Source organism: Pleurodeles waltl, chromosome 3_1 (assembly GCF_031143425.1).
Source record: "Pleurodeles waltl isolate 20211129_DDA chromosome 3_1, aPleWal1.hap1.20221129, whole genome shotgun sequence".
Classification (NCBI taxonomy): domain Eukaryota; kingdom Metazoa; phylum Chordata; class Amphibia; order Caudata; family Salamandridae; genus Pleurodeles; species Pleurodeles waltl.
Window position 1 is genome coordinate 137,961,180 of NC_090440.1, and position 13,768 is coordinate 137,974,947.

Sequence of the window (13,768 nt, forward strand, 5' to 3'; positions counted from 1 at the left end):
GGGCGTCGGGTGCAGAGTGTCAAGTCTCACGCTTCCGGCGGGAAACACAAGTTGTTTCAAAGTTGCTTCTTTGTTTTAAAGTTGCAGTCTTTGGTGAACAGGGCCGCTGTCCTCTTCTAGATGCAGGGCAGTCCTCTGAGGATTCAGAGGTCGCTGGTCCCTGGGGAAAGCGTCGCTGGAGCAGTGTCTTTAGAAGTGGGGAGACAGGCCGGTAGAGCTGGGGCCAAAGCAGTTGGTGTCTCCGTCTTCTCTGCAGGGTTTGTCAGCGTAGCAGTCCTCTTCTTCTTAGGTTGCAGGAATCTGAATTCCTAGGTTCTGGGGAGCCCTTAAATACTAAATTTAAGGGCGTGTTTAGGTCTGGGGGGTTAGTAGCCAATGGCTACTAGCCCTGAGGTTGGGTACACCCTCTTTGTGCCTCCTCCCGAGGGGAGAGGGGCACATTCCTATCCCTATTGGGGGAATCCTCCATCTGCAAGATGGAGGATTTCTAAAAGTCAGAGTCACCTCGGCTCAGGACACCTTAGGGGCTGTCCTGACTGGCCAGTGACTCTTCCTTGTTTTTCTCATTATCTCCTCCGGCCTTCCCGCCAAAAGTGGGGCCGTGGCCGGAGGGGGCGGGCAACTCCAGTAGCTGGAGTGCCCTGTGGTGCTGTAACAAAGGGGGTGAGCCTTTGAGGCTCACCGCCAGGTGTTACAGTTCCTGCAGGGGGAGGTGTGAAGCACCTCCACCCAGTACAGGCTTTGTTACTAGCCACAGAGTGACAAAGGCACTCTCCCCATCTGGCCAGCAACATGTCTGGTGTGTGGCAGGCTGCTAGAACTAGTCAGCCTACACGGATAGTTGGTTAAGGTTTCAGGGGGCACCTCTAAGGTGCCCTCTGGGGTGTGTGTTACAATAAAATGTACACTGGCATCAGTGTGCATTTATTGTGCTGAGAAGTTTGATACCAAACTTCACAGTTTTCGGTGTAGCCATTATGGTGCTGTGGAGTTCGTGCATGACAGACTCCCAGACAATATACTCTTATGGCTACCCTGCACTTACAATGTCCAAGGTTTTGTTTAGACACTGTAGGGGCATAGTGCTCATGCACTTATGCCCTCACCTATGGTATAGTGCACCCTGCCTTAGGGCTGTAAGGCCTGCTAGAGGGGTGGCTTATCTATACTGCATAGGCAGTGTGAGGTTGGCATGGCAACCTGAGGGGAGTGCCATGTCGACTTACTCATTTTGTCCTCACTAGCACACACAAGCTGGCAAGCAGTGTGTCTGTGCTGAGTGAGGGGTCCCCAGGGTGGCATAAGACATGATGCATCCCTTAGAGACCTTCCCTGGCATCAGGGCCCTTGGTACCAGGGGTACCAGTTACAAGGGACTTACCTGGATGCCAGGGTGTGCCAATTGTGGAAACAAAAGTACAGGTTCGGGAAAGAACACTGGTGCTGGGGCCTGGTTAGCAGGCCTCAGCACACTTTCAAATCAAAACTTAGCATCAGCAAAGGCAAAAAGTCAGGGGGTAACCATGCCAAGGAGGCATTTCCTTACACAACCCCCCCAAACGAAAGAGGATGAGACTAACCTTTCCCAAGAGAGTCTTCATTTTCTAAGTGGAAGAACCTGGAAAGGCCATCTGCATTTTCATGGGCAGTCCCAGGTCTGTGCCCCACTATAAAGTCCATTCCCTGTAGGGAGATGGACCACCTCAACAGTTTTGGATTTTCACCTTTCATTTGCATCAGCCATCTGAGAGGTCTGTGGTCAGTTTGAACTACAAAGTGAGTACCAAAGAGGTATGGTCTCAGCTTCTTCAGGGACCAAACCACAGCAAAGGCCTCCCTCTCAATGGAACTCCAACGCTGCTCCCTGGGGAGTAACCTCCTGCTAATGAAAGCAACAGGCTGGTCAAGGCCATCTTCATTTGTTTGGGACAAAACTGCCCCTATCCTATGTTCAGAGGCATCTGTCTGCACAATGAACTGCTTGGAGTAATCTGGAGCTTTTAGAACTGGTGCTGTGCACATTGCTTGTTTCAGGGTGTCAAAGGCCTGTTGGCATTCTACAGTCCAGTTTACTTTCTTGGGCATTTTCTTGGAGGTAAGTTCTGTGAGGGCTGTCACTATGGATCCATATCCCTTCACAAACCTCCTGTAGTACCCAGTCAAGCCAAGGAATGCCCTGACTTGAGTCTGGATTTTTGGAATTGCCCAGTCCAGAATAGTCTGGATCTTAGGCTGGAGTGGCTGAACTTGGCCTCCACCTACAAGGTGTCCCAAGTAAACCACAGTTCCCTGCCCTATCTGGCATTTGGATGCCTTGATAGAGAGGCCTGCTGATTGCAGAGCCTTCAAAACCTTCTTCAGGTGGACCAGGTGATCCTGCCAGCTGGAGCTAAAGACAGCAATATCGTCAAGATAAGCTGCACTAAAGGACTCCAAACCAGCAAGGACTTGATTCACCAACCTTTGGAAGGTGGCAGGGGCATTCTTTAAACCAAAGGGCATAACAGTAAACTGATAATGCCCATCAGGTGTGGAGAATGCTGTCTTTTCTTTTGCTCCTGGTGCCATTTTGATTTGCCAGTACCCTGCATTTAAGTCAAAGGTACTTAAGAATTTAGCAGCACCTAATTTGTCAATCAGTTCATCAGCCCTTGGAATGGGATGGGCATCTGTCTTGGTGACAGAATTAAGTCCTCTGTAGTCCACACAAAACCTCATCTCTCTCTTTCCATCTTTGGTGTGAGGTTTGGGGACTAAGACCACTGGGCTAGCCCAGGGGCTGTCAGAGTGCTCAATGACTCCCAATTCCAGCATCTTGTGGACTTCCACTTTGATGCTTTCCTTAACTTGGTCAGACTGTCTGAAAATGTTGTTTTTGACAGGCATGCTGTCTCCTGTGTCCACATCATGGGTACACAGGTGTGTCTGACCAGGGGTTAGGGAAAAGAGCTCAGCAAACTGTTGCAGGACCTTCCTACAGTCAGATTGCTGTTGGCTAGAGAGGGTGTCTGAATAGATCACTCCATCAACTGAGCCATCTTTAGGGTTTGTGGAGAGGAGATCAGGGAGAGGTTCACTCTCAGCTTCCTGGTCCTCATCTGTTACCATCAACAGATTCACATCAGCCCTGTCATGGAAGAGCTTAAGGCGGTTCACATGGATCACCCTCTTGGGGGTCCTGCTAGTGCCTAGGTCCACCAGGTAGGTGACCTGACTCTTCTTTTCTAGCACTGGGTAAAGGCCACTCCATCTGTCCTGAAGTGCCCTGGGAGCCACAGGCTCCAAAACCCAGACTTTCTGCCCTTGTTGAAATTCAACTTTTGCAGCCTTTTGGTCATACCAAAACTTCTGGAGATGTTGGCTGGCCTCAAGGTTTTTGCTTGTCTTTTCCATGTACTCTGCCATCCTTGAACGTAGGCCAAGTACATAGTCCACTATATCTTGCTTAGGCTCATGAAGAGGTCTCTCCCAGCCTTCTTTCACAAGAGCTAGTGGTCCCCTTACAGGGTGGCCAAACAGAAGTTCAAAGGGTGAGAACCCTACTCCCTTCTGAGGCACCTCTCTGTAAGCGAAAAGCAGACATGGCAAGAGGACATCCCATCTCCTTTTGAGTTTTTCAGGGAGCCCCATGATCATGCCTTTCAATGTTTTGTTGAATCTCTCAACAAGACCATTGGTTTGTGGATGGTATGGTGTGGTGAATTTGTAAGTCACCCCACACTCATTCCACATGTGTTTCAGGTATGCTGACATAAAGTTGGCACCTCTGTCAGACACCACCTCCTTAGGAAAACCCACTCTGGTAAAGATACCAATGAGTGCCTTGGCTACTGCAGGGGCAGTAGTCGACCTAAGGGGAACTGCTTCAGGGTATCTAGTAGCATGATCCACTACTACTAGTATGTATAGGTTCCCTGAGGCTGTGGGAGGTTCAAGTGGCCCCACTATGTCCACACCCACTCTTTCAAAGGGGAACCCCACCACTGGAAGTGGAATGAGGGGGGCCTTTGGGTGTCCACCTGTCTTACCACTAGCTTGACAGGTGGCACAGGAGATGCAAAACTCCTTGACCTTCTGGGACATTTTGGGCCAATAGAAGTGGTTGACTAGTCTCTCCCACATCTTGGTTTGTCCTAAATGCCCAGCAAGAGGAATATCATGGGCTAAGGTCAGTATGAACTCCCTAAACTCCTGAGGCACTACCACTCTCCTAGTGGCACCAGGTTTGGGATCTCTTGCCTCAGTGTAAAGGAGTCCATCTTCCCAATAGACCCTATGTGTTCCTGTTTTCTTTCCATTGGACTCTTCAGCAGCTTGCTGCCTAAGGCCTTCAAGAGAGGGAGGGACAGGTTTCTTGCCCCTTACACAACTGTTCCCTTGAGGGTCCCCCTGGGCCTAAGAGCTCAACCTGATAAGGTCCTAACTCCACAGGCTCAGTTCCCTCAGAGGGCAGAACTTCTTCCTGAGAAGAACGGTTCTCTTTTTCTTGTTGTGTTGCAACTGGTTCCCCAGTTGTCTTTCCTTTTCTCTTGGTAGGCTGGGCCCTTTTTCCATGCTCCAACACTACTTTTTCACCCTGAGCCTTGCACTGTGCCCTTGTCTTGACACACACCAGTTTAGGGATACCCAGCATGGCTGCATGGGTTTTCAGTTCTACCTCAGCCCATGCTGAGGACTCCAGGTCATTTCCAAGCAAACAGTCTACAGGGATATTTGAGGAGACCACCACCTGTTTCAGGCCATTGACCCCTCCCCACTCTAAAGTTACCATAGCCATGGGATGTACTTTAGTCTGATTGTCAGCGTTGGTGACTGGATAAGTTTGTCCAGCCAGGTATTGACCAGGGGAAACCAGTTTCTCTGTCACCATGGTGACACTGGCACCTGTATCCCTCAGGCCTTCTACACTTGTCCCATTAATTAAGAGCTGCTGCCTGTATTTTTGCATGTTAGGAGGCCAGGCAGCCAGTGTGGCTAAATCCACCCCACCCTCAGAGACTAATGTAGCTTCAGTGTGACACCTGATTTGCTCTGGGCACACTGTTGATCCCACTTGGAGACTAGCCATTCCAGTGTTAGCTGGAGTGGAGTTAGAAGTGGTACTTTTCTTGGGACAGGCCTTGTCTCCAGTTTGGTGTCCAGGCTGATTACAGCTACGACACAAGGCCTTTTTTGGATCAAAGTTTTTACCCTTGTACCCAAAATTGGTTTGTGAAGAGGCTCTTGGCCCACCCTCCTGTGCAGGTTTCTGGGGGCCTGAAGAAGACTCTTTACTATTTTTACCTTTGGATGTCTCAACACTCTTCCCCTGGGGAGGCTTTGTGACCCCTTTCTTTTGGTCACCCCCTTTGGAAGTCTTGGTCACCCTAGTCTTGACCCAATGGTCCACCTTCTTTCCCAATTCTTGGGGAGAAATTGGTCCTAGGTCTACCAGATGCTGATGCAGTTTATCATTTGAACAATTACTTAATAGGTGTTCTTTCACAAATAAATTGTACAGCCCATCATAATCATTTACACCACTGCCTTGAATCCAACCATCCAGTGTTTTCACTGAGTAGTTCACAAAATCAACCCAGGTCTGGCTCGAGGATTTTTGAGCCCCCCTGAACCTAATTCTATACTCCTCAGTGGAGAATCCAAAGCCCTCAATCAGGGTAGCCTTCATGAGGTCATAGGATTCTGCATCTTTTCCAGAGAGTGTGAGGAGTCTATCCCTACACTTTCCAGTGAACATTTCCCAAAGGAGAGCACCCCAGTGAGATCTGTTTACTTTTCTGGTTGCACAAGCCCTCTCAAAAGCTGTGAACCATTTGGTGATGTCATCACCATCTTCAGATTTAGTTACAATCCCTTTTGGGATTTTCAACATGTCAGGAGAATCTCTGACCTTATTTATGTTGCTGCCACCATGGGTGGGACCAAAACCCATCTCTTGTCTTTCCCTTTCTATGCCTAGGAGCTGTCTCTCTAAAGCCAATCTTTTGGCCATCCTGGCTAGCAGGACGTCATCTTCACTGAGGCTATCCTCGGTGATTACAGAGGTGCTGGACCCTCCTGTGAGGGAAGCAGCATCTCTGACTATCACAGTTGGAGTCAGGGCTTGAGGGGCCCTGATCTCCCTAATTAGGACTGGAGGGGGGGAATTCTCCTCCAAGTCACTAGCTTCATCCTCTGGGAGGTCATCCTCAGAGGGGTTGTGTTGGACCTGGCTTTTTGACAGGGTCATCCCCAAACTTTTTGCCTTCCTCCTTTTCTTTTTCTGACCTCATTTTTAGACTCTGCGCACTTTACCACTGCTAACCAGTGCTAAAGTGCATATGCTCTCTCCCTTAAAACATGGTAACCTTGAATCATACCTGATTGGACTATTAATTTACTTATAAGTCCCTAGTAAGGTGCACTTTATGTGCATAGGGCTGGTAAATTAAATGCTACTAGTGGGCCAGCAGCACTGGTTGTGCCACCCACTTAAGTAGCCCCTTTTCCTTGTCTCAGGCCTGCCATTGCAAGGCCTGTGTGTGCAGTTTCACTGCCACCTCGACTTGGCATTTAAAAGTACTTGCCAAGCCTAGAACTCCCCATTTTCTACATATAAGTCACCCTTAATGTGTGCCCTAGGTAACCCCTAGAGCAGGATGCTGTGTAGGTAAAAGGCAGGACATGTACCTGTGTAGGTATATGTCCTGGTAGTGTAAAACTCCTAAATTCGTTTTTACACTACTGTGAGGCCTGCTCCCTTCATAGGCTAACATTGGGGCTGCCCTCATACACTGTTGAAGTGGCAGCTGCTGATCTGAAAGGAGCAGGAAGGTCATATTTAGTATGGCCAGAATGGTAATACAAAATCCTGCTGACTGGTGAAGTCGGATTTAATATTACTATTCTAGAAATGCCACTTTTAGAAAGTGAGCATTTCTTTGCACTTAAATCCTTCTGTGCCTTACAATCCACGTCTGGCTGGGCTTGGTTGACAGCTCCTTGTGCATTCACTCAGACACACCCCAAACACAGGGTACTCAGCCTCACTTGCATACATCTGCATTTTGAATGGGTCTTCCTGGGCTGGGAGGGTGGAGGGCCTGCTCTCACACAAAGGACTGCCACACCCCCTACTGGGACCCTGGCAGACAGGATTGAACTGAAAGGGGACCTGGTGCACTTCTTAGCCACTCTTTGAAGTCTCCCCCACTTCAAAGGCACATTTGGGTATAAAACAGGGCCTCTGCCCTACCTCATCAGACACTTGCTGGAGAAGAAACCTGAACCAGAAACTACATCCTGCCAAGAAGAACTGCCTGGCTGCTCAAAGGACTCACCTGTCTGCTTTTCTACAAAGGACTGCTGCCTTGCTGTTGGCCTGCTGCCTTGCTGAACTGCCTGGCTGCTCAAAGGACTCACCTGTCTGCTTTTCTACAAAGGACTGCTGCCTTGCTGTTGGCCTGCTGCCTTGCTGAACTCTTGTCTGGCTGTAAAAGTGCTCTCCAAGGGCTTGGATAGAGCTTGCCTCCTGTTCCCTGAAGTCTCAGGACCAAAAAGACTTCTCTCTACCACTTGGACGCTCCGTGCGCCGAAATTTTCGACGCACAGCTTGTTCCGCGACAAGAAAAACGCCGCACACCGACGCTGATCGACGCGACGCCTTCGGGACGACCGAAACTTTGACGGCCTCGCAAGGACAACGCCGCTCGACTTCCCGGGATAAATCGACGCGACGCCTGCCGTGAGATCGAAACTTTGACGCACGGCCTCGCAAGGACAACGCCGCCCGACTTCCCAGGAGAAATCGACGCGACGCCTGCTGTGAGATCAAAACTTTGACGCACGGCCTCGCAAGGACAACCCCGCCCGACTCCCCAGGAGAAATCGACGCGACGCCTGCCGTGAGAACGAAACTTCGACGCGCAGCCCCGCAGAACGACGCGCAGCCGGAAAACAAGCAGGAAAATCCACGCACAGACCCGGGACATCTGGTACTCTCCGCGAACCACAGAAAGAGACGGTCCGCGCACCGGAAAACGACGCACGACTCCCTGCGTGGAAAATAACGACGCAAGTCCGTGTGTGCTGAGGAGAAATCGACGCACACACCAATTTTCCACGTACTTCTTCTCCTGTGGCCCTCTGAGGAGATTTTCCACCAGAAACCAGGTACTTTGTGTTTGAAAGAGACTTTGCTTACTTTCTAAAGACTTAAGACACTTTATATCACTTTTCAGTGATATCTTTACAAATTCATATTGCAACTTTGATCATTTTGACCTGAAGATACCCAGATAAATATTATATATTTTTCTAAACACTGTGTGGTGTATTTTTGTGATGTTATGCTATGGTGTTGTATGATTTATTGCACAAATGCTTTACACATTGCCTTCTAAGTTAAGCCTGACTGCTCGTGCCAAGCTACCGGAGGGTGAGCACAGGCTGATTTTGGATTGTGTGTGACTTACCCTGACTAGAGTGAGGGTTCTTGCTTGGACAGAGGGCAACCTGACTGCCAACCAAAAACCCCAGTTCTAACATTGCTTTGTCAAACTCTGCCAGCAGCTCCTGGAGCTGTGCTTTGAAAGGGTTTATGCCAGCTTTTATTTATTTTTATTTTGCAGAGAGACCTTAGCTCCCTCATTCTAAGATGGAGGTAAGGTGTGAGGTCGAGTTCCATCACACTCTCTTCTGCATTAGACATTATGGGGGTCATTCTGACTCCCGCCAGCCGCGGTAACCGCAGGGCCGGCGGGAGCCGCCAGAATACCGTTGCGCGGTCAGAAGACCGCCGCGGATATTCTGGGTTTCCCGCTGGGCTGGCGGGCGACCGCCAGAAGGCCGCCCGCCAGCCCAGCGGGAAACACCCTTCCATGAGGATGCCGGCTCCGAATGGAGCCGGCGGAGTGGAAGGGGTGCGACGGGTGCAGTTGCACCCGTCGCGATTTTCAGTGTCTGCATGGCAGACACTGAAAATCTTTGTGGGGCCCTGTTACGGGGGCCCCTGCAGTGCCCATGCCATTGGCATGGGCACTGCAGGGGCCCCCAGGGGCCCCACGACACCCCATATCGCCATCCTGTTCCTGGCGGGCAAAACCGTCGGCATGGGGTCGGAATCCCCATGGCGGCGCAGCAAGCTGCGCCGCCATGGAGGATTCCCCAGGGCAGCGGGAAACCGGCGGTACACCGCCGGTTTTCAGTTTCTGACCGCGGCTGTACCGCCACGGTCAGAATGCCCATGGGAGCACCGCCAGCCTGTTGGCGGTGCTCCCGCGGTCCCCAACCCTGGCGGTCTCGGACGCCAGGGTTGGAATGACCGCCTATGTTTCTAAAAGTTGGAATACTTTTTAAGAATCTAAAACTATCTTGTTGGACTTTTGCTTTTGCAGGGTCATCCCCAGACTTTTTTGCCTCCTGCCTCCTATATTTTTCTGACATGTTGCTGTTGGCTTTTCAACTCTGAGCACTTTACCACTGCTAACCAGTGCTAAAGTGCATATGCTCTCCTGTTTAAATTGTATGTAAGTGGTTTATCCATGATTGGCATATTTGATTTACTAGTAAGTCCCTAGTAAGGTGCACTAGAGGTGCCAGGGCCTGTAAATCAAATGCTACTAGTGGGCCTGCAGCACTGGTTGTGCCACCCACATAAGTAGCTCTGTAATCATGTCTCAGACCTGCCACTGCAGTGTCTGTGTGTGTATTTTTACACTGTAAATTCGACTTGGCAAGTGTACCCACTTGCCAGGCCTAAACCTTCCCTTTCCTTACATGTAAGGCACCCCTAAGGTATGCCCTAGGTAGCCCCAAGGGCAGGGTGCAGTGTATGGATAAGGTAGGACATATAGTAATGTGGTTTATATGTCCTGACAGTGAAATACTGCCAATTTCGTTTTCACTGTTGCAAGGTCTGTCTCTCTCTCATAGGATAATATGGGGGCTACCTTTAAATATGATTAAAGTGTAGATTCCCCTAGAGAAGAGATGGACAGGTGGAGTTTGGGATCCCTGAACTCACAATTTAAAAATGCATCTTTTAGTAAAGTTGATTTTGAGATTGTGCGTTTGAAAATGCCACTTTTAGAAAGTGAGCATTTTCTTGCTTAAACCATTCTGTGACTCTGCCTTGTTTGTGGATTCCCTGTCTGGGTCAGTTGACAGTTGGGTTGTTTTTCACCTCACACCAGACAGTGACACAAAGGGAGCTGGGGTGTGATCTGCATTCCTGATTAGCCATCTCTGCTAGGAGGGAGGGGTGGAGTGGTCACTCTCATCTGAAAGGACTGTGCCTGCCTCTGACAATGCTGTCTCCAGCCCCCTGGTGTGTGTCTGAGGCCTTGCCTGGGCAAGGCAGGATTTCACAAGAAGGTGTGAGTCCCCTTTGAAGGAAGGTGACTTCAAAGACTAAAATGGGTATAAGAAGGGCACCCAAACTTACAAACTTTAGAAAACACTTCTGGAATCAAGGGGAACCTCTGCCTGGAGAAGAGCTGATCGCTGAGGAACAAGTGCTGCCCTGCCTGTGACTGTGCTTTGTGGAGCTTTCCTGCAGTGCTGCTTCTGCCAGAGTAAGAGGGCAAAGACTGGACTTTGTGTGCCTTCCATCTTGAAGAAGAAATCTCCAAGGGCTTGATGTAGAGCTTGCCTCCTGTTATTGAAGTCTCAGGGATAGCAAAGACTTCTTCCTGCCAGCACCTGGAGTCTCTGGAGAGACCCCTACTCTGCTCTGTGGTGCCCTTCCAGTTCCTGGGACCCTGAAAGGAGAGGCTGGCAGCCTAAGGACAAAAATACACGCACCGCGCACCGTGCGGAGAAAAGATCGACGCGAATCCGATCGCGGCTGAGAAAACGACGCGACGCCGGCTCCGCAGCTGAGAAACGACGCCGCAGGAAACGCGACCGGAGAATCGACGCCCGGAGCAGGAGAAACGACGCGCAGCATCGCTGACGAAGGCTGAGAGATCGCAACCAGCGCCGCGGGACTTCGGACCGTCGCGTGGCTGGCTTTTTCGACGCGCCTCGCCGAGCCGAGCTGTTTTCGACGCATATACCCGTGCCGGGTTATTTTCGACGCACACCGCCCGTGCGGGGTTATTTTTGCCGCAAACCAGGTACATTTTCACGCTAGCAGCGCTAGTGTGTTGTTACAACTACCTAAAGACTCTTTTTATTCTAAACCTTTTAAAAATCATAACTTGACTTGTGTATGTTGGATTTTTGTCGTTTTGGTCTTGTTTTGTCTAGATAAATATTTCCTATTTTTCTAAACTGGTGTTGTGTCATTTTGTAGTGTTTTCATTGAGTTACTGTGTGTGTTGGTACAAATACTTTACGCCCAGCACTCTGAGGTTAAGCCTACTGCTCTGCCAAGCTACCAAGGGGGTAAGCAGGGGTTAGCTGAGGGTGATTCTCTTTTATCCTAACTAGAGTGAGGGTCCTTGCTTGAACAGGGGGTAACCTGACTGTCAACCAAAGACCCCATTTCTAACATTGGTGACCAGCGGTCGGGATTTGGACTTGTGTTTGTACTTGACATACAGTGATTAAGTGTACACTACTGTTTTGATCTCAGACCACTACGTGACCACATACTACTTGTTTGGTGATCTTTTGATTTTTCTCTTAAGGACTCTTTTTATTCTACTTCCATGATTTTGCTGATCCCTTGACTGATTCTTTTTACTTCATTGGGAAATTATTTTTTTTCTGCCTTTGGAACTTTGCACTTGTGACCATCATGTCTCAATCTGGAGATGCAACAGCTGGAGCTGTGTTTGAAATGGAGAAACTGAAGGAGTACTCAGTTGCTCAATTGAAACAGTTCCTTAAAGATCTTGACTGTCCCACTGAGAGCTCCACCAGGGAGGGGGAGCTGCAACAGGCACAGAGGGCCGGGGTGACAATCAAGAAGGCTGGAGGGCACACAGAGGAGGAGAATGTGGGTGGGGAAGTGCAGAGGATACACAGTGGTGTAGTGGAGGTACCTGTTACGCCTGGGGGGAGGGTCCCCAGGAGGGATAGCAGGGTGTCACCCAAGGGTCTGACTCCTGAAGAGTTACAGGACAGACGGGCAGACAGGGCTCGCAGATTCAAGGAGTTGGAAGAAAGGAGGAGGGACTTAGAGATTAAAAAAATGATTTATGCTTACGAGCTTAAATTGAAAGAGCTGGAAGTCATGAGGGCTGAGTCCAGCTGGAATGGTGGCAGCAACAATTGTATATCCAGTGATGCTGCAGAAGTGCACATGCCCAGAGAGGTGGTGCCCTACTTGAAGGAGGGAGTTAACACACGCCAGGAGGTTCAGGGGTATGAGGTAGCTCCAGTGGTGCACAGGGTCCCTGAGGTGGATTGGGGAACTGGCATGGGGAGTCATATTCCTACTGGTAGGAGGGACACTCTACTGACTCTAGTTGAGAGTGACAGGGAGAGGGGTTCCCCCCAGGTAGAAGTCCTGGTTATGGAGTGTGAAAACATCCCAGAAGAGTGTGGGTTGAGTGTCAGGGACAGTCAGGTACTGTCTCACCAGTCTCAGGAGGGTGATGTGGGGTGCTTTTTCAAAGCAGAGTCACTGGATGGTTGGGTGAAGGGTACTTTGGTTAATTCATGTGAGGGGCTGAGTGATGTAATTGCTGGAGAGCATATGTCTAGTCCTTATTTTCCAGAGCTATGCCAACACCCGGTGGAGTGTGAGTTCTCTGACCCCAGGGAGCTTACAATGGAGGCAGACTTCTGGGTGAGTACCAGAGAGTCTGAAGAGGCATTTGGGGGTGCTCCTGAGAGGAGTGGTCTAGGTAGTTCCCAACCAGGTGAGGTAGGGAAGGATTGTAGTGTCCCAGGTAGGTCCCAGTGTAGTGGGATGGGTGAGGGACCCCATGTCCAGTCTCAGAGGAGAGGGAATGGGGATGGGTTGAGGCCCAAGGTGCCCGAGATCCGGTCCCAGGTCCTGGAGGGTTCCCTGCGGGAACCCCAGGAGGGGAGCCTAGCCTGTACCATAGGGCCACCTGTTGAGGGAGACCCCACAGTGTCAGGAGAACTTGGGGGGGCGGCTATAGCCAGCGTCCCACCAGTTCTGGTGTCTGGCAGTACCACTCCTAGTGAGGGGTTGCAGAAGTCCAGACAGAGGGTTGAGAGGGGGTTGCGGACCCCAGTGGAGAACCTGGAGGGTCAGGGGTCAGCTCTGAGTGCAGAGCCCCCCAGGAATGACCTTGGTGAGACCATTTTTGGGCTGGGGGGAATCCAGACTCTGTCAGATGGGCAGAGGTCAGGAGACCTGCGCCAGCCAGACTCTTGTATGGCCCTTGGGGAAAGTGTTTCCCTTGTGGGGGGTAGGTGTGCCCCCCAGGAAGTCCTGGTGCGCCAGGCAATGATTCAACCGCAGGATGGTGACTCTGGGTTGGATGATCAGGTTCAGGGGGTAAACTCTGACCTGATGGGGAGTACGTGTGCTCCCAAGGAAGTCCTGGTGTGCCAGGCAGTGGTTCAACCGCAGGGTAGTGACTCTGGGTTGGATTACCAGATTCAGGGGGTAAGCTCTGATCTGGTAGGGGGTAAGTGTGCCCCCCTGGAAGTCCTGGTGTGCCAGGCAATGGTTCAACCGCAGGGTGGTGACTCTGGGTTGAATGATCAGGTTCAGGGGGTAAACTCTGACCTGATGGGGGGTAAGTGTGCTCCCAAGGAAGTCCTGGTGTGCCAGGCAATGGTTCAACCGCAGGGTGGTGACCCTGGGTTGGATGACCAGGTTCAGAGGGTAAACTCTGACCTGGTAGGGGGTAGGTATGCCCCC